Here is a 25,086-nt window from a genome sequence, read left to right on the forward strand (position 1 = left end):
AAGTCAACTAAATGTGTTAAATCTAATTCTCAAAGAATGTTTGAAATACAGTTTTTTTTCACTATGTGTCACTGTCAAGAGAGAGTCAAGATTGACTTGTCTAACAAAGTCAGACATTTAGCTTGGGCTCTTTGTCTATGCTACAGCCATGAAAAAACAACAATCAACATTATTCACATACAATGATAAACATTATTTAATAATGTCCCGAAGAATAGATTTAAATAGATGACTAAAATCAGGTTCTTAAAATACAAAAAGACAATTCCAGTGACTATCAGTCTTATTTGCCACGAGCAACTGAGATTCAGTAAACAATTCCAAACGTAAATTTAAAATGTTTCAAGTAGGTTTGACTTACAATACAATACTTTGACAGCTGAGGGATTGGGTTCTGTGTAACAAATAAAACAACACAGAAAGCTTTAAAGATGTATGAAAAAAGTCACATTGTGTTGCATTCGTTCTGCCTGCCTTCGTGTGCAGGCTCCTACAGGCTCTCTGAACAAACAACAATGCCAGGCAGTAGATAACGTGACCTTTTAGCCACACGGCGTTCCACATTCCATTTAACTATCAACTGCATTCTCAAACTAGCCTCCAGGCATTACAGCCTATTGATCGCTGAAAGTTTAACTTTAACTCTACGACTACACAGTGTAGTCTATCGCTGTACTACTTTGTTCCTCTGCAGCCAGTGAGAGGAAATAAGTCTGCAACTCTCTCAGAGACTCCAGCAATGTTGGCTGAACAATACGACTGCGATACTCCTCCTGGTGTTTGCTGAGGGACATTATGTATTCAGTATTTAAACACCCACAGTAGGAGTTCAAGGAACTTAGCCTTCACCGTGGCTTTTTTTGAATACAGTGATAAGGGTATCCTTCACAAAAATGCCAAGTGGTTGCTAGGGAACAACAGATACTGTATGTTTGTGAGAGATGGTTTGCTGGAGCACTCGCTTACAACTTTGTACCTATGTTCTGAAGAGAACGAAGCGTCTCAAAAAAAACAAGAGAATGTGAGAGGAGAATGCACCTACAAGCAATATATTAGCAGTAAATTTTATAGCTTGCAAATACTAAATCCACTCTGCAAGAGGAGCGCATGTTCAAATCAGTCGTTATGACAGATTATCCTGTTCCTCCTGATAATTAGAGCTCACGCTGCTGCAGCATTCACTGAAGCGTCTGGCACATTAATGAGCCATAAGAACATGCTAATCGGGCCATATAAGGCCAACAGACTTTTAGGATCAAACAAACCTGACTGTACTTTGTACTGTCATTCATTTATTCTCATCGGTTCTTTCAAAAACATCTTGTCATTCACATCCCATGCATGCTCTCCATCTCTATAGAATGATTAGTCAGAAGAACTAAGCAGTGCACCTTTTTCACCAAAACATCAAACGCCTTTTCCTGCGGATTTAAAGTTTAGGATTTGTTTGCTGGTACCTCAAAGGAAATGTTGCTTGTGTGTGTGTGTGTGTGTGTGTGTGTGTGTTTTTGCTGTAAGTTACTTTACAGCCCTCGTCTTCGGGATTTTTAAAAGTACAAGCCTGTGACAGTGTCAGCCCAGATAAAACAAGTGTGATGACCTCGGCTGTCAGCTGCACAGCCCCTTGTCTTCCCCCCGAGAAGGGAAAAATAGACACAGTAGAAGCTTACAGACAGCAGCGATGGACGCTGGGATTACTCACAGCACTATCAAAACACCACTGATGCAATGCCACTGTGTCCTGAAGTGACAGAATGTTTTTGAGGTGTTTCTGCTTTATTATACAGAACAGCAAGGAGAGAGCAGAAGCAGATAGAGTTTGACATGTAACTGTTTGTGTGAAGTATCAACAGAGCCTTAAAGCAAACTGCATAAATGTGCCTTTGGGCCCTATCTAATGTGAGCCTTTAACCCCAGGCAGTAAATCAAAACACACAGGCCTGTATGTTGACTCAGATATATAAGATAACATATGTTAAGGGCTAAAGTCAGCCGTTGCGTTACATCATTTCTAATCTTCTTTTTTACATGTTTAGATTGCATCCATACTTTGGTCCAACTTGTAGTTAAATGTATACAATTTGTTTACAAGCACAACATGCTTTTTTGTGAACCCTTCTGTTACCACAATTCATGAAGTATTATCAATTTAAAGTTATTTTTTACCAGGGTCCTGACCAAGACAGGCAGCACATTAAATGAAGTTGCAGACAAACGTCACATGAAAAATGACAAAACACAGGTCAGCATGTCCATGGTCACAAAGCAGAGAGTCATTAGTCATCTACAACCTGATGCCTCATCCTCCATCCCCTTCAATCTACTTTAAAAATGATTTAGAGAGCAGCTTCCTGAAACCACTTTAATTCATTTGAAGATGCACAGTGGGAACAGATAACAATATGTTTTGTGACTTGGTCGCAGAGAAAAGACTGTGGCTTACAACATTTTTCAATTTAATGAAATTACATAAGTATTAGGTAAGGAAGCTCAGGATGACATATCAGCGAGTTAGACAATGCAGGCCAGCCGACTCGAGCAGGAGGCGTCATGCAAGCTAAAATTCTTGGGTGGCTAACTTGAAGTAAAACCTTAGATCGTGGACAAGTCCTCACATCGTAGCTGCTATTTGTGTAGCTAAAGCAACAAAATATGATTTTCTACCAGGAAAAGATGTGGTTATTAACTAAGATTTAAAGATAATGAGATGCAGTAAATGATGGAGAGAGAGAGAGAGGAATTAGTTTTTAGTATTAAAAGTTAAATAACACTGAAGGACAGTTTTGAGGGACACATTATTTACATTAGTGTTTTCTTGTTCTGCTAGTTTATAATTCTGCTCACCTGTACTTCTGATAATGTGACTAACTCAGATTCACAACTAGAGTGCAAAATCTAGTGTGAACCTGCCTGTTCTCTGACTGCCCTTAAGATTCATTAAGCTCTGAACTGACTTTATAGACACTAAACAGGATGATACGATATAACAAGTCTTAACTAACTTTAGCTATTGAGTCAGAGGGCTAAACTACCCAGGATTATGGTTCATTTTTAAAAAAGGGGTTGGGTGGGAGGACACTCTATCGCCACTTCAGCCACTCTGCGACACATGTTGTTTGCGTGTCTTAGGCTTTGAGTACCCGCCGATGTCAACCCATCTCATGCAGCTACTTTTAGATAGAACCAACTACAGGGACAGGGCGGTTAGTAGCAGAAGAAAAAATAGTAACAACTCAAACTTCCTACAAACAAAAACAATTAATAGAATATACAGTGAATAGACATGTTTCTAAAATGAAACATGCTGTTATCAATCAATCAATCATTATTTGTATAGCATCAATTAATGACAAGTTTTATCTCGAGACACTTTACAAAAGAGCAGGTAAAAGACCACACTCTTTGCTAATCTCATTCATGTACATTTGGATTTCTGTTTCATTCATTACAAATGACCCGTGTTCTTTTTCCCACTCACAATTAAAAATGACATCATGTTAGAAAAAAAATCCATGTGCAGTTCTTACATTACAAAACTAACAATGATGAACAGACAAAAAGTTGAGTCAAATTTTCTTGTTATTCTAGGTTGAAAGCAGCAAGTATTGTGTATTTTTGTCCCAAGGGCATCCATGTTGTTGTTTTTTTATTGATCCCTGAAAGCAATTTAGTTTCTCTAATTAATCTTTTTACTGCAGCAAATATTGTCACTAAGCATTTCCTTGAAATCCACCTTCCGTGGGGTAATAATGACTCATTACCAGCCAAAACATGAATGGTAAAATGACTTGAGCTCATGTAATGCTTTTCTAGTCTACTTTTCTAGACTACTCAAAGCGCCTTTAAACCACAGGTCACGCCTAACCAGTAACACCTGAGACATGCACATCCCTCTGACGAAAAACTCCATGTGGGGTTAAGTGTCCTCGGTCAAGACACTTAACCCTACGGATTGTGCCCAAGGACACATCAGACATGTGGCTGTAGGATCTGGGGATTAAACCTCCAACCATTCTCTTGAGAGATAACTACCAACTGAGCCCCACAGCCGCCCGTATAGAGCCGCAACGCTAACCTGATTTATAAAAAAACATGGATCTCATATTGTAGGTATGTAGGTTGTCTTTGTACTGCAACAGGGAAACTAATTAACAATCTGCAGCTTTTACCCCAACGTCTCCAGGGTACAATAACTGCTGAACCATAACTAACTGACCACCAGAGAAACACAGCCAAAAGGGCTAATAATTCAAACTGAATGAACTGTTTTACTATTCCTGTATTTAGCATAGTGATAAATTACTGTTTAATTATCTACTTTACCTCCTCTTTTGTGTAAAAGTGACTTTGCCTTACTGTTTATGTTGAGCATTGGACACTGCAGCTGCAGGTTAGAGACAAAGGTTTTAGCAGAAACAAGTCCAGGAGGAGTCATTTTCAGTTCTAATTACAACCTGGTTTATTACTGTGCGAGATTACTTCATGTACCTCTGCACTCTGTCCATCATCACTTTCAAGACTTAATTGCACTTCCAGTTTATGAAGGCAGATCTCAGGTCTTGTGTGGCCAATCAGCTAATTCGTAACCTCTGTTAACATAATTTGATGTTGGTCAATCAAGCAGTGCGATGTGATAAGACTTTAAGAACCATACCAACATCAAGAGGGTGACTTCATGGTTGTTGAAAAATGTGACAGAGTTTTTTTTTGGTTTATTTTATGGCAGTTTCCTATGAAATTTACTTAGTTTATTTAGTTTAATTTATTTAGTTACTTTGAAGGGAAATGAAAGATGGATGCTTGGCAAGCTCTTATTTCAGTTTCAGTGAAACCAGCACATCTCCTGACATGGCAAAACATGATATATTAAGCCTTCCATAGTGGAAATAGATGAAGTCTACATGGGACTAAGCCATCAACTGTTGCAGCAAATCTGTTTGTCTCTTGATCCTTATGATTGAAAACCCTAATGAGTCAGATAGCCCTTAAAATACTTTAATGGAAGCCAAAAATGGACTATTACATCAAATCTAGAAGCCAAAAGCTTTGGTAGATGTGTCATAGGCAAGCATGACTGACTCATCACACAGTGTTTTTTTTGCAGAATTAATGGACAGCTGGCAACAAGAGTCCATGTCATGCGGACAAGCCAATCCAGTTCCATCCCACCCCCAAAGTCACAGGCAGTCTCTCACAGCGCCACAGAACCAGAGCAGCAGATGGTGACAAACTGATGGCCTATCATTACTCATCCAACAGAGGGAATGTCTTTTCTTTGTTAAAAAAATATCTGAAGGGATTGATCAGAATATTTCCTCAATCATACAATTTTTTTTTTACATTTTTGCAGCAGAGGTCCGAGCTTAAAGTATGCAAGTCGAACATGGGGGTCAAAAGCAGGGTTACGATCATATTGTCATTTCAATAATTTGCTATCTTTTGGTCATTCAGCTATTTGGTCTTGGATACATCAAACCAAGCACAAGTGTTCTTATAAGTTTACAAGTTTTCAGAATTAAAGTAGTAAGTCACAAGTATAAGTTGCTCCAACCAGAGTCCATTTTACAAAAATATTGAGTTTTGAAGTATCCTCAAGAAGAGAAAGATAAGCAGCAAATCTTTATTCTATTCAATTAAAAAAAAACTTTTTTTTGTCCCCAGGGTGCAATTCAAACAAGCAATTTGCATTTCACAATGTGGAACAGTATTCACATTGTCTCGTTTAAGCCACTCGATTGTAAAGATCTTGGTTTTAGTTTCATTCAGTTTTTTTTGTAGTTTTTTTATTTTTATTTTAACGGTTGCCAGATCTGGCACCAAAATGATCGAAGCAGTGCCACAGATACAGCTTCCAATGGCCTGCCAAGATGGGTCTGTTTTCTCCAGGTAGATGGTGGATGCCAACGCCTCAGTTGGCTGTTGAAGCCAGACTAGCAAGTCCTCATGTTGTCATAAGTGTCACATCAAATAAAGAGTATTATTTTTACGAAGCAACACATCTTCCAAAAGTAACAGTTAATTTCCCGCCACTGAGCATCCAGATCCATTATTTAAGGGGACTAGCTTTACCGTACTGTGGAAGTTCTCAGCAACAAGTACTTCATTCAAAAATGTTCAAAGGAAGAAGAAGACGCTTTACGCTAAATACTGCAGAAATCCAGTATATCCTCTGTGAATATGTCTCTGAGTCATAACTGCCTACAATGGATGGATTGTATGTCCATGGATGGCTGGCCAGCTCATCCCCTTGGTATAAACTGTTAAAATGAAGGACATGAGAAATGGAGAATAACATGCTGTTCTCTGCTTATTTGCATGTCACAGGCATTTTTAGATCATGGCCATGCATTTGAAGCTAACTAAAGCAAACTAAAGAGCGCTACCATTAGCTTGCTTACACAACAATGCAATTTTGCCTGCCACTTGCGCTTAGTCTTTAATTATGCCGAGTTCCAATTTGATAACTCCTTTGTGCAAACAAAGAGAGGGGTTGGACGTGTGTTGCTGTAGGAGAACGGTGGATTCAGTGTTGCAGAGATATTTGTTTTGGTTAATTCTGGCGCTCAAGGGTGACATCGTTTTTTGGGCTTAAAATAGAATGAAAATGCTGTTAGTGCAACATTACGACAGAGGCATCAATCACCTTCCATCCCTATATGTCACACAAACACACACTGAGGCCAAACAGTGTGAGTGGAGGTCTGAAGGTAGGTCTAAGTAATGCTAAGCAGGGGGAATTTGAGACTTTTCTTCTTGTGGATGTTTAGCATCCTCAACGCACTAATGTAATGTAAAAGCACAAGGTGTAACTAGTTTACTGAACACGCCAGAGTGCTTTCAAGAAAATGATGAAATGAGAAAATCCCATTCTTGAACAGACTAGACAGAGAATGTGTGAGGTGTTATTTAATATGTGAAGCTTTTAGATTAATTATGTTTAAGGCAGACAGTTTATTTCTTATTTTCTGTGTTCCATTATAAACACTTGCAGGAAATGTAAACTGCAGCTTGCCTTATCTGACTGATTCAAAACAGTCCTGGGGGTATCGGTGACGGAGACAGCAAGACCTGGCTATGTCTTTTTTTCTTGCTGTCTCCCCGTAGCTAGGCAACAGCAAACCAACACGGTTATTACATCATCTGGCAGAGTGGGCCTCCCATGTATTAATCTCAAAGCAACACTTAGCTGAGCTTAGCGAGCGGTGAGCGGGAGTGGAAAGGGTGCTTCACATTTCGAGAGGAGAGGATGGAGAACAGGGCAGAGGGCCGCGTGTGTGTGTTTCCTGTATCCACATCTTCGTCATTGACATTTCACACAGTTACATGGGAGAGATTGTGTATGATACTTTACATCTTCTGCAGATTAATAATGGGAAAAAGACTGTTTATGTCTTCTATTGGAGATCTATTTTAACTCACAACATTACTCACGAAACTCGATAGATTGGGTTTTTGTATTTACTGTATAAAACAGGAAGTGAGCTTTATAAGGGCAAATATCCCAGTATTGATTATTCTATTTTTAATTTAGTGGTTCAGATCAGAATCTTGTCAACACTCTGGGATTTTAAGTTATTTTTACAATGTTCAATTTCTTACTCATTTCACTTTTCAAGACACAGCATGTAATTCCTCATGCTAGCGTTCTATCAACCAAAAACAATTCATTCAGCAGTCCCCTACTAAGATAGTGAACAGAGCTGCTGCTTGTCAACATGCAAGGCAGGCAACTGCTTAGGGCCCATACAAGTAGGGGGCCTCAAAGCAGTTGCCTAAAATGTGCAAATTTCACAATGACGGTAGGAAACCTTCTTAAGGGGCCCCCATCTGACAACACTGCCCTGCAATTGGTTATTGCCTAGGGTCCCAACAGGCTCTAGAATCACCACTCCTGTTTATTACTCCTGTGAAAACAAATGTTTTGTCATTGAGAATCACCAAAGGAAAATGAAGAGGAATGATTGGGATGGGAGTGAATAAAAACGAAAAAGGGAGAGCGTCAGCACACTATAATAGTGATTGGAGGGACCTGCAATTCATTTTTGCCGAGGGTCCCAACAGGCTCCAGAACCGCCACTGATAGTGGACCAAATGAAATGCATCATGAACATGTATAAAATTAAGGATATATTTAGTTTGAACATAGCAGGGAACAATTTGGATAATTAAAAGAAGCATGATGCAACAGGTCATGTATTACCTTTGCAGCTCAGTTCTTCTTTGTCTCAAATTCTGCTGCCAAATACTCGGTGGAACAAGATTTGTGATAAACAGTAATAAGGTTATCAAATTAGTAGTCTGACTTTCCTCAGTATTTGTTATAATATTTATGTAAAGACTATTTTAAAGTGCATCCAATTATTTCACAAAATCTGCATAAAGAGCCGCAGAAAATGTTCTGTCTGTTGCAAAGTAGCGCGCGAATGAACAGGATGCTATGCTCTCTCTCCTCTTACTTGCATTCACCAACTTCACTGTATGAATAAAACATTTAATGCATCAAACAGGCTAATAACTAATACAGTGTGTCATGCCACCAAATGATTATTAACTCTGTTTACTGACTTCCTAATCAGCTTCCAGCAACAAGATGTCTTCTTTAGCCACCTTTTTTCTCTTGGTAAACCAGATGCCGACCTCCTGTGTCCTAATGTGTCTGTACAGTGTGTGTGTGTGTGTGTGTGTGTGTGTGTGTGTGTGTGTGTGTGTGTGTGTGTGTGTGTGTGTTATTTCTGCCTTCACCATGCATAATAATGCTAAGTATATGATAACTATTTCTTATTCAGCCAAGCTGCTTTGTCAGGGGTAAATAATCTACAGAACATTAAATAGTCATATGTTTGTAGGTCATGTGATTGCAATGAAGAGGGCGCAGCTGTCAACTAAAATCTATTTGCCTAATGGATAGGAGGATATGTAGTGTCCTAAATTGAACAAAACGTGACACCTTTGACCAAGTGGTTAGTGAGTGCGCCCCGAGTACAGAGGCTACAGTCCATAAAGCAAGCAGCACGGGTTTGAATCCAACCTGTGGCTCTTTGGCCGCATGAAATTCCCCACTCTCTCTCTCTCACTCCCTGATTTTGGACTTTACCACTTGGGAAATCGTTCTTACTTTACTGACTGAAACACCACTCAAAGGCCTTTTCTTTTATTTGTTTACTGTTGGTTGTGTTCTTCTTTGTTTTTTTAAAAAGAAACAACTCTTGAAAACAAAAACTAGTCTTTGAACCAACAATGACTTTGTTGTTAACTAATCAATTATTTTCTCTGCTTTTGCACCCTGAAACTAAAAAATCTACCTCCTGAGCTGAACCTGGGCCTTGTTTTTGTTTTTTTACCTTCAACGAGGATAAAAAAGAAAACATTTACATTGAGCTTGAGTTACTAGTTACACTAGTTCTGGTTACGGAATATTTCAAAATAATAGGTGTATCATAAAGATGACGACGCAAATCCATGTTTTGACTTTCCACAGATTTGATTGGATCAGCGGTCTGCTAATCAATATCAGTAATCCACCCAGATTGATGGATTGTTAGCATCTTTAGTAAATTTGTTTTATTGAATCATACCTAACAAAAAATACAGCAAAAAAACTCACTGTACAGCCTCACTTTTACACCTGATATATAACTGACAGGTTTGGTTCCCTTTTCAGCTTGATCTGGCTTCTGGCAACATTCAGTATTTCAAACACTGAAGAGTATTAGTTTAGTAATTTTTGTGAAAGATTGAATAAAATTGATCAATGATATGAGTTAAGCCTGATATCTTTCTAAAAATCATTCATGTCAACCTTTACAATTGCTTTATATGATATTATTATAGCCTTTGTGGTATCCTGCTGAGGTGTTCCCATCATCTGTGTTTCTCTGCATGCAAGCAGCAGTGTGGCAGTCTTTTGTCAAATAAGTCTGACATTCAACAGAAGCTGTCTCTTCTTTAGACACCCAGAGCACACTGCAGTGACAGAATATTTTAATAAAGATGCTGCTGAGGGAGATTACATGAGCACAAACTGGATATTTCACACAGCAATATGTCTTATTATGCTCATCTGCAGGCACAATAGAAAGCTTTTGTCCTGGTTTCAGAGTGCCTGGGGTGGTAGTGCTGTTGTTATAATGGGTTTGTGCTTCCTGAATGGATGGCAGGTCCAAAGGCAAATGAGCTAAAATCAAATGAGAACCCTTCAGGGAATTACATGATTCATCTACATTTCTTTTTTTTTTTACTAGTACAGCGTACAAACTATTTGACGATGTGTTTTTCGGTAAGAGCAGGCAGGGTAATTTCACAGAGCCGGCTGCTTTTTTTTTTATTCAAACAAAATTCAACAGCAGCTCATATGATCCAGATAAGATTTTTATTAAAATCAAATGCTCGAGCAATTTCATTTCCCCTTTACAAATAAACTGAGCTTGAGATTTAGAAGAAGACCACAATCAGACAGTAAAAGTGTCTGACATGGATACAGTGTAAAAACCTCAGACGTGGTTGGTTGACAGGCTGGTCTAAGGAAAGGAATTAAATGAGATTTTGTTAAACCAAAATTATACAAGATTTGGTTTTATTTGGCAACATGGCCCTCCTACAGATTCATAGTGTAGTTAATGGTCTCGCCAATGATAGAGAGCCAGTCTCAGATTGAGTCCATCCAAGCTGGGTTTTTTTTCACTTTTCTTTTTCTCTGCTCTGTCATCGTTCTTACTGGTCTCTTCACCTCAGTTTCCTGATTTCCGTACTGGGAATACTGAGCAAAGAAGGGATATTTTTGCCTCCAGGGAGGTTTTTTCAGCCAGAAAGCTGTGCTTTTATTCTTTAGAAAAAAATTCCTTTCCAAGCAAAAGCCAGCATCATCTTCTATAAAAAAAAGTCAGGGTACCATCAAAACTATTTTCAAGCTTTTATTTTAATTTTCAATTATGCATGATCTTGTGAGTGTGAAACTCAAATTAACACAGTCTAGGCCACCTCCCAACGACCAGCATCGACCTTCAGACTGTGTCATCCCAACCTGCTCCGACCTCCACCTCCAGCGGCAAGAAAGTGTGGACAAGAAGAACGAGAGGAACACAAAGAAATACAAGAAATCCTGCCAGCATATTATCCCATATGCTCTTTTGTAAAGCGTCACCACTAACACCACAACACCTCCAGTCAGGGGAATCTGCAATGGGACTGGGGTTGCAATAGGATATCGGTAAATGTACAAAACCTGTATCACTTGTTTGAATGATTACAAGGCCAAGTATGGCTGTGATGATATACAAAGTGGTTTACTCATCACCAATACGCTGTCTACATCCACCAGCACCAATATCAGTGCAATTCTTACATCTACTTTACAATTAGCAGCAGGTGGAACCAAAACCAACTCCTCTTGTTGATCGCTCGTTTTTTTTTTTTTATAAATATGTTGTACTTTAGGGAAACCCCTTAAAGTGACTCACAGAGAGATCCCTGCCTCGCTCTTGGAGGTGACAATCATCCAAACTGACTAGCTGTGAGTGACTTCTCAAACAGGAGCCCAGGATATTAATATGTTGCACCAAAACATTTTAGTGTTCTGATTCAAAAGAGCAGAGCGCTTTGATTATTTTGTTTCAATGGGCTGATGGAATAATGGGTTAGAGTGAAGGTGCATGCTTTTAGTTCTCAATCTTTCAGCACACAGTACGACACATAGCACACACAGTCGCTTAAATGGCCAATCTTAAGGCCTTTAGACAGATAAATACTCCCATTGACTACATCTAGTGCTTTTATGTCAGGAAATATATTTGTAAAATGTGTCGACAAAAGTGGCACAGTTGCCCTCTCATGGTCTATTACTTACTGTTACTTAGGGAACAGTGCTTCAAAACAACGTTTTTATTTTCTAAAATGTCCAAAATATTAAACCAGCAATGCGATGAATGTGTTCACTGACTGGTCAGCATCACACAACATGAAATCTTGTGAGTGATGATATGAATTAAAATCGTTTTACAGTATGGTCCAAACCACTGAAAGCTTCTTGTCAACACTTTTCCACCTCATGCAGAGTCCTCGGAGTAATCCATGACAAGCTCCAGAATTTTCCATAATTAGTTTTGAATTAAACCGTCAGCACCAGCAGGGTGCCAGACTGAGCCGTCAGAGTTTTTCGCCTCCGTGTGCCATGACATATCAGCGCACAGGCCACCATCTTTAAGCCCCTTGTCTGAGAGTGGTGAACAGATCTGTCTAATCCCACAATTAAAACGATGAAGGGATGCTGAGGCTACGAAATGGCCTCAAACTAAATGGTTGGACTTTGTGTGCCAGCAATCATTTAGATCACTTTTAACTCTGTTTTAAGTTAGATTGGACATTTAAAAAATATTGTTATAAAAGTCAATTTAACCTGGAATAACTGACGCAGCAAAAAGTGGCAATCAAAATATCTGTCCTGAACATTTTGAAACTGTAAACTGTTCTCAATAACCAAAAATTCAACCGATTTGAACTCAAGATCATCCAAGAGTTTTGATGGATCCTCAATTGAGAGCAACATTAAGCATTATTAATACTCCACTTCCATGTTCAAGTTGTGCTGAAGAGTCATGGGTTTGCTGTTCAGGCAAGGCTGAGGGTGCTCCTGCCAGCAGCCGGCTGGAGTCGACTAAAAAGCTCTCACATTGACTGTTCCAAGTGGGCAGAGCCTTCTGAGTAAAAGCTTGATATAGATTTGCCAAATTGATTCAAAAGTTGAAGAAGAGAGATTTTCGTTTGAAATTGAATATAAAAGAAGTCAAAAAACTGTTTACGTTAGGCTTTTTTGTTCTTATTTTACGGCCAGTGGAGCAACCAAGAATACAGCTTCACTTTGTCACTGAGGTGATAGATTTTAGACACAAAATACAGTACTTTGAGGCTTGAAAGAAAAGGTCAAACCACTCGTCCATTCTTCTTTACAAACACCTGCAATTCACAAGTGTTTCCAATGTACACCTGTAATACAGAGCTTTCCTGGAGATGACCTTCTGTGTGTCTCTGTGCACGTATTCTTATACACTTTACGTACTCAAACGATGCATGACAGAGAGCATCTCAGCTTCCAGCTGAGTAAACCAGCATGCAATGCAGCCCACCATGCCCTACCAGTCTTTTATCATGTATGGGGCACAAAGGCCCCTACTCCCCTTGCATGACTTGACACCGGTTCAGCGCATTAGCATTAGCACTCTGAAATCCCTGTGTGGACGTGTAACACCTGCTAGGCATCGCCACTCTGCGTGAGTCCAAACACACTGTCCATTAACGCACGGCAGGTACCATGGCACAGGCTGATGTTAGCTTTAGTGTCCACACACACACACACACACACACACACACACACACACACACACACACACACACACACACACACACACACAGAGCTTTCCTCCCGCTCAGACTTGTACTGATCCTATAAGCGCTCCCTAGAGTGTGATAGACTGAGTAGACGCTACCACCCAGCTTCTATACAGGCTAACGCTCTTCACAGTATATTTTACTTTCAGCTATTGAGATGCTCACTATGGATGCTGCCAGGGCGAACACGCTCACTCAAATCAATTTCATGCTTGATGGAACACTGATTAAAACTACATAGATTGATAAAGCTGATTCAGGTCTTTTTTATCTCCCTATGGTATGAATTACAAATGTTAAATAAAAGACAGAATCAAGGACATATTTACATTACAATTCCATTTTCTGTTTTTATCTAATATCAGCTATATATATTTTTTGGGGGGGGGCAGGGGGTGTATGTATTGTTGGCAAGATTTTAGTAATACTGTTGTCTGTGAAGCAATTTAAAAGAGAATTGCAGACACACAAACAGCAACAATTCAGACATACAGTTAAAACTTAAACATTTAAAGCTGCAATGATTCATTTTTTTTCTAAATAATTTCAGCATGAATCTCCACACATAAACCTACAATAGACTATGAGCTGCAGCACTCTTCTGCATTATTTGATTTACTTTAGGCTTTGACTGTCCAGCCCAAAACCGAAACAGTATGTGTAGCCATACCTGTTTAGCATCAAATGATTGACAGCCAGAGTTAAAAACCAGCAGGTAGACCTCAAGCAGCAGAGGAGCAAGACATGCATTTTAGGATCATTTACAATGCTCGATGACAACTGTGTTTAAAGGTTAAAATGAAGCCAATACGTTGAAACTATATTAGCAGGTGCACCACCTTAAATGTTAGAAGTGTAACTACATGTAAACCTTCCTTTAGTTGGTGCAACCCTTCTGACAAACCAAGTAATCATCGCTGAATCAAAGGGTGGATCCATCTTTCACAAAGATGCTGGGTGTATATATCGACGTGGAGAGCCTCAGGATTAGAAACCCTGTTGCTACAGGGATTGCCCTGGCCTTTATACAGGAGGGACTCTCTTCTCAGGTCTGCACTGCATCATTCTGCCAAGGCAGAAAGAGCCTTTTTTTTTTTTTTTTTTTTTTTTTTCAAAGCTATTTTCGACACTCTCCGTCCCGATGGTGGCCTCTTTGTCTGGCCAGGAATCACTTGTCACCTTTGTCACCTTGTAAGCAAGAACCACACCAGCACACCGGCTTTACAGGTCTTGGGGGGAAAACACACTGTAACCACAAACATTGTTTTTTTCAATGACATTACATCGTTCAAGGTTTACAGTCAACAAACACTTTCTGCGTTTTTTCACCTTCTGTTTCGCCGTCTCTCCCTTCCTAACCTCTCTCGCCCCCTCATTCTCCCGATGTTGGTCTCTCTGTCACTCTGACTAACTATCTCACGTACACAATATGCACACTCACACACACACACTCTCAATGACCAGTCATGCCTGATAATTCAGCCTTCGTAGCCCGCTGACATACACAAACACGGTCATACTTGGACATTTGCTACAGCAGAGCTTCAGGATTAGTAGCTACTACTTGCATGACCAGGAGAGAGAGTACAACACACGCACACACGAAGTACACACTGTTCAACCGCACCACGGAAGAAACTGAGCTTCTCACACACAGTTGCACATTCATGACCATGGTGCTTTAAACTACCACAATAGCATAAGCATTTCCGTCAATGACACCATGCGTGTTTGTGTGTGCTTGTTAAAACACCATTAAATTCCCCCCCCCCCCCCCCCCCCCCCTCACACACACACAGACAGATCCTGGCCCAGATCTCTCTTATGAAGCAGCACTGTTTGGTACAACATACAGCAGAAGGGAAAGAGAGAAAAAAAACCCGCTACAGCTCCTGAGTATCTCCATGGAAACAGGCTGGAGAGCAGCATATTCCACTCGGCATTCTGTCAGAGACTGAGGACGTATCCAGTCCTCATTAGGGAAGCTAAACCACATCACATAGCAGGCGGATGATTCCATCATTAATTGTAACAGATTTTTTTTAACCTAAGAAAAAAAAAACCCGCACACACCTGGATGAGGGGTTTCCTCAAAAAAGTCAATTCACTCCAGATAGCTTGATGGACTTAAACAGGAGTTTCTCTCCAGTGAATCACACATGCAAATATGCAGTTGAGTCCTGGCTAGTCATCGATTTTCCTGCTCACACTTATCCTTGGTCTTTTCAAATTTGTACAGTCACTAACAGCTGACACAGAAGTGAAATCATTCTTGAGGGACACATGTAGATGATTTAAAAAAAAAAATGAAAACATGAATTGTTAAGAATGTACTGGCTCAAAAATTCAAATTCAGAGATATAAAGCTAGAGTAGGCTTCAGTGGCTCTTGCGGTCCATTATGTAGTTTAAGATGGTGTTTAGGTGTATACTTACAGTATGTTGTACCAAACATTCATGCTCACACTTCTGTTCTGTCACACCAACATCAAGTCAAGTGATGTGCTAACTACACGTGTTTGCACAAACCCTGTTTGAGTATGTTATCCTCCAAAATACAATACTACATCTCCTGAGATTTATGTAATTCAAGGTTATCAACTTAAGTCAAATGTGATGAGCAGAGTGTGTTTCCTCATGTTCTGAGTACAACACAGTACGTAGTATCAATTGTGCTTTTAGCTGCCAATATGCAGCTCACTCCTCTGAATGCTCTCTATATTCGACTCATATTCACTCTTCCACTCACTCGTACACCCACACAGCTTCTCTTGCTACCTAACATGGTATTGTACCAAGCACAGCTAGGAGGGATTAAACTGGGAACTTAGGTTCGAGTTATTTCTATCCAGCCTCTCTGTGTTCATTTTTTTTTTCTTGCTACAGTACAGGGCTGAACATCAGGTGTCAAGGAAACATTTCACCAAGAGAGCTTAGGTGTCACTCTAATGATTCCTCTTGGGATCCTTGTGTCACTGCAGCAGTTAAAGGATATCAGACAACTGTAGACAAAAATACAACTTGTGAATCATATTGCTGATTTAAAATAGCACATGGCCAATATTGTTTAGCCCAGGTTTATGAAATGTGAAGAATGGAGGTTTTTTTTTGTTCTATATCAACATAAATATAAAACAAATTAAACGAAACATAGTCACATTACACTTGCATTTAAGATAAGTCATGAATCAGAAAACAAATTAATTAATTAAAAATGAAGAGAGAAAATGATTTAGTTTTAATCCCAAATTAATTTAATTGAAATCATTTGGCTATTGTCTGAGAAGATTTAGCCTTTGAGCGTGAGGGCAAATATTTATTGGCAAATGGTTTCAATTCAATGCAAAAAACTTCATTTGTCCCCGGGGAGAAATTCAAACCAGCCAATTTAGCCAGTAAATGTCATGGAAGATGATAACTGACATTCAGTCCATTTTTCATGGGATAGTCTTTGGTCAGAGTCTTACTTACGAATGTAAAACTTCACAACACTTGAGGTACAACATCTACAGTTAATTCAATCAACACAGCATAAAAACGTGGATAAGATTTGTCCAACTAAGGCCAATGCAATCTTCCCCTTGTCCTGCTTATGGACTGATTTCCTTCTTGCAATAAAAGACAGCTGATGTGTGATTGGTTAACACAACAATAACTACAAACCAACTACAAATAGAAAACAAAAAGCCTCTGATATTAAAGTTGTTACTTTCCTCCACAGATTCTGCATGTGTATTGAGATATCTGTTCGTTTTACAATTCTTTTTTTTTTTTTCTTTCTTTTAGCAGATGCTTTTGTCCAAAACGTGAGAGTAACTTCAACACAAGCAAGGATCTCGAAAGGAGGAAACATAAAAAATGGCTATATGAATGACAGGAAGAAGCTGGGTATTGTAAGCACAGCAATGGGAGCGGATTATTGCACCAAGTGAGGTGGCGTACAGTGAGAAGAGAAGAGGACCAAACACTGACCCTTGAGGCACCCCTGTAGATAAGCTGTGCAGTTTTGACACTTCTCTCTAAAGGATTTCACTGAAAGGTAGGACATGAACCAGCCTGAGATACAAAGCTTAGAGGGTACTGAGACGATACCCTCTTAGATACACTGTGTCAAAGGCAGCTGACAGATCGAGCAACAATAAAACCAAGGATTTACCAACAAGTCTCGCCAGATGCAGTCAAGAGACTACATAGCCCAACTCAACACTATTATTGAGAAAAATAAGTGTGCTTTCTGATTTCTGGATACACAGAACATGTTTGAGTTGGAGTTGTTAACTGTTAAAATGATTGTTATATATCAGAAAAGAAATATCTCACAATGTTAAAAATCTACTTCAACACTGTATATACCCCTGGGTGGGAGATTGGTTGAAGACATAAATTAACAATTAAATATTTTCAACTTCAAAATTCCAGACAACAGTGTCTATTATTGTCACCTTTTTATGCTAAAGGCACTGACATAGAGCAAGAAAAAAAATGCCAAGGTGTCACTGGAGAGATGGAAGATGGTGACGAGGCAAAGAAAAGATGTGAAGTTTTACCTGTTGGGGATTTTAATCGACAGGCTCCAAAATTAAATCCTGACTCATTAAAATGTAAGTTAATAGCAGGATCTCTAGAAAGTGTCATTCCCCGAGGAAGTTGTCATTTACACTCTCTCATTGTAATGTTACAATTTTCTTTTACTGATTTAATTCTTCAGTTTAAATAGATGAAAATACAAAAGACAATAACACATTAAAGGCTTTTCTTCTTGGCAGTTTGAATAATCTGTGGTTAGCATTCACAGTCTGTACCACCTTCATGACAGATCACAGAAATGTTGCCACCTTAACACAACCAACCTTCTTTAATGTGTTCATGTGTTTTTACTCTTCAGGGGATTTCTTGATCATGCCTGTACAGATGCACAACAGCACTGATTGATCAGGCTTATCACGTAAAAGTGAACAAAACTCTGGTATTTATGTTGCTGTCCTGCTTTGCACCCGGCAATGAATCAGCTCGCCAGTTAATGGCTGGTTAATCATTCCATCCTGACCTTCAAACCCCCCGCAGCAACAAAACAAAAGGAAAAGATGCCATCAACAGCAACATGTACTGCTGTTTTAATCCTTCAGACAAACACACACACTCAGTGAGGAAAAAGTAAGAAGCTATATCAACAAATTAACCCTTTTATTAACTGTATTACATGTCAGACTAGGACAGGAATGAAAAACAGTGCTGTCTGACAGAGATCATAACCATGCTGTGAAAGATAACGGGCAAAGGATGTTAAATCAAAGTCATCCACTGTCAAGTTACAGGAATGATACAACATGGCAAATTAAGCTCTTAACAATTTCACTCAGCCCATCTTTTTGTCAAACTATGTCTTCCAACAAGTTCCGCTGTTTTGTCAAGCTTGTCCCTCAAACTGTGGCTGGTATATCCATAGTCCTCTGAGGTCGACTCTCGACTGTTTCTGTGATGATTACTATTTGTTTAAATCAACTCAAGGTCAAAATCCCACCAGTGAGGCGTTTAAAAAATGTCCTTGAAGTCTGTTGTAAATATTAATGGTCTGAAGCGTATGACTCTCCATGCAGACTGTTAGACCCTCTTCCTTCTGCTAACCAACAGCAAAGGTTTTACCCCTGAATCAACTCAGGATATCTTAAGCTCTGCAGTCTGTCTTTGAAAAGATTGAGCAAGTTTACTGCATTTTCGTTTGCTTGAGTGATCAACATTTTTCGAAGTAATTATTCAGCATTTGGTTAAATCAGCTTAACAACAGTGAGCATAGAGAAAAAGAAAGGAAGAGCAATCCTGGCTCAGTTCATAGGTTTAAAATACACCTTCCAGGACCTGTACAAAAAAAGGTTGCATACTACCAAAAATGTCTAAGACAAAGAGGTCAGAGTAAGTAACAGTCCCAGATTTAAGTTAGTAATTATTTTTACATTTGGTTGTAGCTTCAGTGTGTTGCAAAGGTACACTGACGTGCTACATTATAACTGTACAAACAGGTTGGTGGTTGTCTTTCTGTGTCCCAGCAAAAAGGTATCTTACCCAAATGTTGAAGTTTTCATTAAGCATTGTCCAAGTGACACACCGGCGTAATCTCTAAAACATGCTATCAATTTGTGTGATGTTGTTTGTAACTAACGCTGCATCCTCAAGGTGCATCTGGCTGTGTCCACCACTATTATTCTTTTTTTTGGAGCTGTAAGCTTTTATGCACGGAGCCAAGCAGCTAAATGAAGCGTTTCAGGATGCCAGTGTATCTGCAGGAGAATCAGAGCAGTATGAAACCGCCTGGGAGCTGAAAGGAGCTAAGCCTCTGCCCCTCTGAGATTCTCCTCTGCATCCTAATGCCACACATGACAAACGACCACATCTGCAGACACCTTTACTACACATGAAAGCAGCTTGATTCAGTCCACACAGCTGTCCCACTGCCTGTGTATCTATGCATAAATGTGGGCCCTTAGCTCGCTGTATGTACCTTATTTCAGGAGATAGGGATCGGTGCTGGAGCAAATGCAGTACGTAAGAGTTTGTGTGGGTGTTTGCATATGTCAAGACAGAAGATTGAATGCTTGTTGTGATAATGTCTGACAATCGTCTGCTTTACATCTAGGGACGGCCGCAGAGGAGTCTTGCATTGCTATGTGATATGTATGAATTAATGCGAAAGCTCATGAAATCTTTCTTTAATTGATGTGTCCTACAGGTCATGACCAACACATCGGTGCTTTTCTGGACAAATAAGAGGCTAAATAGACTGCATCAAAGGTTTCACCTCTCACACACACACACACACACACGTCCATACACACTAATACGTAGCCCTGTCAAACTGCGGAATACAGGGTTTGAATGTCGCTGCAGTACCAACTAATACTCGTCTCTTCTTATGCATTCAGGAGTGCGAGTCTGTGTGGTCAGAGTGATGAACCCCTCATGAGGTCACTTACAGGTTCAGGCTCACGTCTTCAGAACTCACCATGGGATTGAGAGATTGTAGGATTTGGCAATGATCACAGTGTTCAGCTGTTGGCCATCACATTTCAGAGTAACTTATCCTACATCATCCACCCCCTTCCTCCCTTCCTCCCTCAGCACCCCCTCCCATGCTCCTGTCCTCATCTACCATTATCCTTATCTCCCCTTTTGTTTCCTCTCTTCATCCTGAATGATCTCTTTCTCGTACAGGTAATCAATAAAGAGAAACAGATACATTATCGGGAAGAGGGGGGGGGGGTTTTGTCTCTCTATAGCCAACCACAATCAATAAAAATGATTACATAATCATTAGCTATCGGTAGGATTGAGTAACACAGTTAATCAGTTATTTGAAGACAGAGATCGTGGCGACGTTAGTGGTCATAAGAGGCTCAATGGAGAGCTGTTTGGCCACATTGTTGAAATTAATATCCCCATGTTGCCCATTGAGAAGCAGGAGCAATCGCTCCCTCCTTGCTGGATTTTACACACACACACATGAACACACACCTGCAAGGATCACTGTGATTTAGCGAGATAAGAGATGCTTGTTCTCTTCTTTTATCATATCCGACAAAGGATCAATCTCCAAGAGCTTTTTTTTTTTTTTTTCTCTCTCTTCATTGAGAGGAATACTAATCACCCAATCTGCAGTAGCAACTTCTCATCTACCTGTTAAATTCATCCACACAGAAAACACTAGAACGACATGGAAAATGTCCCAAGCAAAAAGCAAAAAGCAAAAAAAAAAACACCAGCCAAATGCTGTTCATGTGTTTCTGAATAAGTCCAAGTCTTCTTACCTTGCAGCTAGTCCGTGTTCCGGAGACATTTGAGCACATAGGCGGTGCGTCTTTACAGTCATGCAGAGGTGTTTCACATCTGAGAACGGAGGGGGAAAGCCAGTTTTCTCCTCTGTTTTTCTGCTTCTGTCCTGGTATTTTTTTCAAAGCCCTCTGAGGAATGGAGCACTGACAGAGGAGAAAAAGGAGGAGGTGGTGGAGGAGGAAGAGGAGGAGGAGGAGGTGGTGGAGGAGGAGGAGGAGAAGGAGGAAGAGGAGGAGGAGAGGGAAGGCTAAGGAGGGAGCAGTCTGCCGGGCTGGGCTGCTGTGGATCACCTGGAGCAGTGTTGGGCTCCGCATTTACTCCTCCACTGCAGCAGTGCGAGGCAACGGCGCGAGCTGCATGTTGCTCCCACGGATCACCACAAAACAAGGACACGGAGTCACCATCTGCTGGATTCAGGATTCTGCAGCTCTGTAGCGCCACGCGCGCCTATCTCCATCAGCATGCACACTCATGCTGTCCCTCGTTCCCTCTGGGTTTATATCTGCATCTTTGTCTCTCTGTGTGTCTGTTCCTCACACTCCATCTCCTTATGACATGGTCTATAACCAATCACAAATGTGCTCCCATGTCATTTGGCTCTCACTTTACCCACTTGCTCTGTGTCCCCGTAATGACTGGTGCATGTGGTCATACGTCTGGTGCTCTTGGTGATAAAACGTCAAGCTCAATAAAGCCTCAGCCAACCTCACGCTCCCCCTGCGATGACATCACTCCTCAAAAACCAAAAAGGAGGGAGTCGTTTCCTGGTCTTGTCGGGACCCCGCTGACGTCACCACAATCCGGCACGTTTCTCAGGCCATGTGCAGGTGTTGAAATGACACCCAGTCCATCCGGAAAGTTTCACAAAACACAGAAAGACATCTGAAACATGCCAAAACGGATGACTCCATTTACTGGAAAGCATCCGAGCTGATCCAAGTTTATTACATCACCAGACTTGAACATATTTCCTCCTGAAACTACCTTTTATCCGAACTTGAACCACAAACGTCTCCAACTGAGTACCAGAACAGTTGATAAGCGAGTTCCTCCGCCCTCACATTCCCCTCACGTCTCCCTCCTTCACCAGCCTCCCTCTCTTTCCTATGGCACAGCAGAGCTTCTGAGGCTCAGAGACAATGTAAGAGAGGAATGAATACAGATTTAAAAAGGATCCTATTGATTTTAGGCCTAATGTAAGGATGTATTTGTATTCTGAAGAAGTAGAGGTGCTCCTCAAGAGAAATATGAAAACTCCTCCACACGATGAAAAAGACACATCACTAAAAACGTGTGCAGCTGGAAAAGGCCTCTTTGAATAAGGACACGTGCACAAAGCAAACACACGTGTGAATATAAATGCACGATCATATTATGAGTAGTTTTTCCACACGTCTTCTCTTCAGCTGAACAGTTAAAAAGAGAATACGATTTTCTAGCCACCATGATCTCTTGCTAAACTGCCGAACCCCTGCCGAAGTTCTTGTCTTTTGGAAATGGAAAATGATTAAGTCTGTAGATATTGCTGCGCTAAACGGACAAGAGAATCAGGTGTGTTTCAAGCATACTGTAAATGTTTTCCATAGTCTCTCCAACTAGTAGATGTACACCGTAAAGAACTGGTGGAAGAAGTTTCCTCAGGGACTTACGGAGGAACTCTGTTTTTCCACTGCAGGGAACCAGGTTAACAATAAAGTCTTTGTAACTTCAGTTCAGTTTCCAATAAGGTGTCTGTTCTCGGGACAGTACAGGGACTTTATGATTGTCTTGCAGCACTGAACATTTCTGATTGGTCAAACTCAGGTGTTACTTTTGAGACCACAGCAAAAGGTGATGAAACTATTCATCATTAAACGATTGATTTCATAATGTGTTGTTGATCCATCCATTTATAACATAACTGTTTATCCATTTAAGAGTTACATGGGGGCTGGAGCCATGCTGACCAGTGTATGTAAGATGTTCATTTGTTTTAACCATCTTCAGATTTTAATAGGTATCAAGCTACATTTTCAGAATTTAGTAATAAGCCACCTCCTTTGAAACTGTTAAAATATGTTGCCCCATACTGGCTTTGTTTTCTTAAAGGTCAGAGATCGAGAGAAAGGAAAGAAACCCCAAATGCAACAAAGTGGGAAACTGGTTTCATATTAAAAGATCCAACGCCCTCCAGATTAAAAGTGAAGCTTTCTCCTATCTCCTTCACACAAAGTCAAACTTTTTAGGCAGCAAATTATGTCAACATTAGTTTATGTTTTCATAATATCAGTCTATAGCCTGGTGAATTCAAAAATGTTTAAACACATCAGTCGGCTCGTCTTAGCAGCCCTGGGATAAGTAAACAGCACCACCTAGTGTTATAATGGTGCTCTAATGCGCTTTAAGGAATATCAAAGATGTACACGTTTATGTTGTAATATTGGTGTTAATTAAAAAAACAACAGAAAGAGATCGTCATGCTCATTTTAAAAAACAAAGGCGCTATCATAAAAGGAAAAAACGGCAACACTGCGCCTGTGTCATGACCTGCATGCTTTATACTCCTTAAAATGCTCCAGTCTACACAGTCATTAACATTCTGCTTCAACCTTGAAAAAGTGATGAGTAAGGTGTGATCAAGAGAAACTTCTGCGTTTGGCTGATAAAGAAAAAAAAAAAACCCCTCCAACAATTCTTTAGGATATGCACATCAAACAAGCAGAGACGTTCCCATATTCACGTTCACTTCATCTGGAGCCTTTGTGCTGACAAAGCCTGTAAAATCACAGTAGCACCCAACACATGATTAACTCGCAGATAATCTCTGGAGTGTGCTTGGGCTGAAACTCCACTGTCAGCCCATTTGTAAGACTTGAAAAGACTTTTTCAGAGTGAAACGAACACATATATATCCTTGTTTGCGATGCCACAGTCCTTATCTTCAGATGGGGCTGTGAATTAGAACAAAGTGGGATCTAAACAGCCATAGCTCACAATTAGTGTTGGGCTTAGTGTGCTTAATGTGCCTGCATGATCAATGAGCAGTAGAAAAAGGAGAGTATTTAGTGTAAAAATAGCCAATCTGGCTTCAAAATGTTTGCTCCATGAGGAATTTTACACCAAGAAATCTTAGGTGTTATGAGAATTCTTGTTTTTGTGCCTATCTGTGTTTTTAATAACTATGTAAATCATTCTAAAAACGTTCTAAGACTCTTTCATGAAATCCTCCTGGCCTCTAACTACATAAGACTCACAGTGAGCGTGAGTAGTATTTGAGGTTTGTGCTGATGTGAGTCAACATTTGATAAACCATGAAGCCCAAAAAATGCCAAAAGAAAGGCAGAGGACCCCTACAGTGCTTTAGCCTTGGAAGTTTCTCAATGCTCTGACCTCTGCAGTGGGAGGCAGTCGTGCAGAGTTTAGATAATTAACGACTTCCTCCTTTATGCTCCATGCGCAAATTATCCACACATCATAACAGCTAACACCTCCACTCACTGCAATAGTGGAGGTTGCTTTCTCTCTAAAAACTGCCCGTTCTTTTTTTGTGGCCACTTTTACATGAAACAGCAATTAAGATAGCACACAATCTTTCTCTAAGAAGAGGAAGATGTGCTGCAGCTCTTCTCAAATCTATGGAGGATATTAACATCGCACAGCCTTCTGTTCCCAACCTCTAGTTTTTCTCTTTTAGTTCCAGCTCACTGCTTTTTCAGCTGAGTTTCCAGCCTCATTTGACAAGTATAACAGTAGCTGCTGTACACTTCTTGCACATTGCAAACTGCAGAGAAAGTTTGCAATCAGCTTGGAAATAAAGTGTAGCTCACAGCAGCTAAAGAGTTTGATAATTCCCAAAGACAAAATCCTAAAGGGGTAAACATTGATTGTCATTGACATTCTTCTG

General features: G+C 40.1%; 1 protein-coding gene and 1 long non-coding RNA gene across 13 annotated transcripts in view; one reads left to right on the plus strand and one right to left on the minus strand.

The window, feature by feature from the left end:
* The window catches only part of dlgap2b (discs, large homolog-associated protein 2b), an 83,561-nt gene that overhangs the window by 55,916 nt on the left and 2,559 nt on the right, over window positions 1-25,086 (minus strand). The window contains exon 1 of one of the 12 annotated variants that reach the window (XM_079359726.1): window positions 21,179-22,472. The exons of the other annotated variants lie outside the window; for them this stretch is intronic. The gene's annotated coding sequence lies outside the window, so the exon portion shown is untranslated. Of the gene's footprint in view, window positions 1-21,178; window positions 22,473-25,086 lie in introns of those variants that run through there. 12 annotated transcript variants of the gene reach the window in all.
* LOC306834065 lies at window positions 16,559-21,158 on the plus strand. The gene is made up of 3 exons (XR_013780437.1): window positions 16,559-17,418; window positions 20,104-20,165; window positions 20,297-21,158. It is a non-coding gene; the product is annotated as an uncharacterized lncRNA (long non-coding RNA).

The sequence above is a fragment of the Symphodus melops genome (assembly GCF_947650265.1).
Source record: "Symphodus melops genome assembly, chromosome: 1".
NCBI classification, from domain to species: domain Eukaryota; kingdom Metazoa; phylum Chordata; class Actinopteri; order Labriformes; family Labridae; genus Symphodus; species Symphodus melops.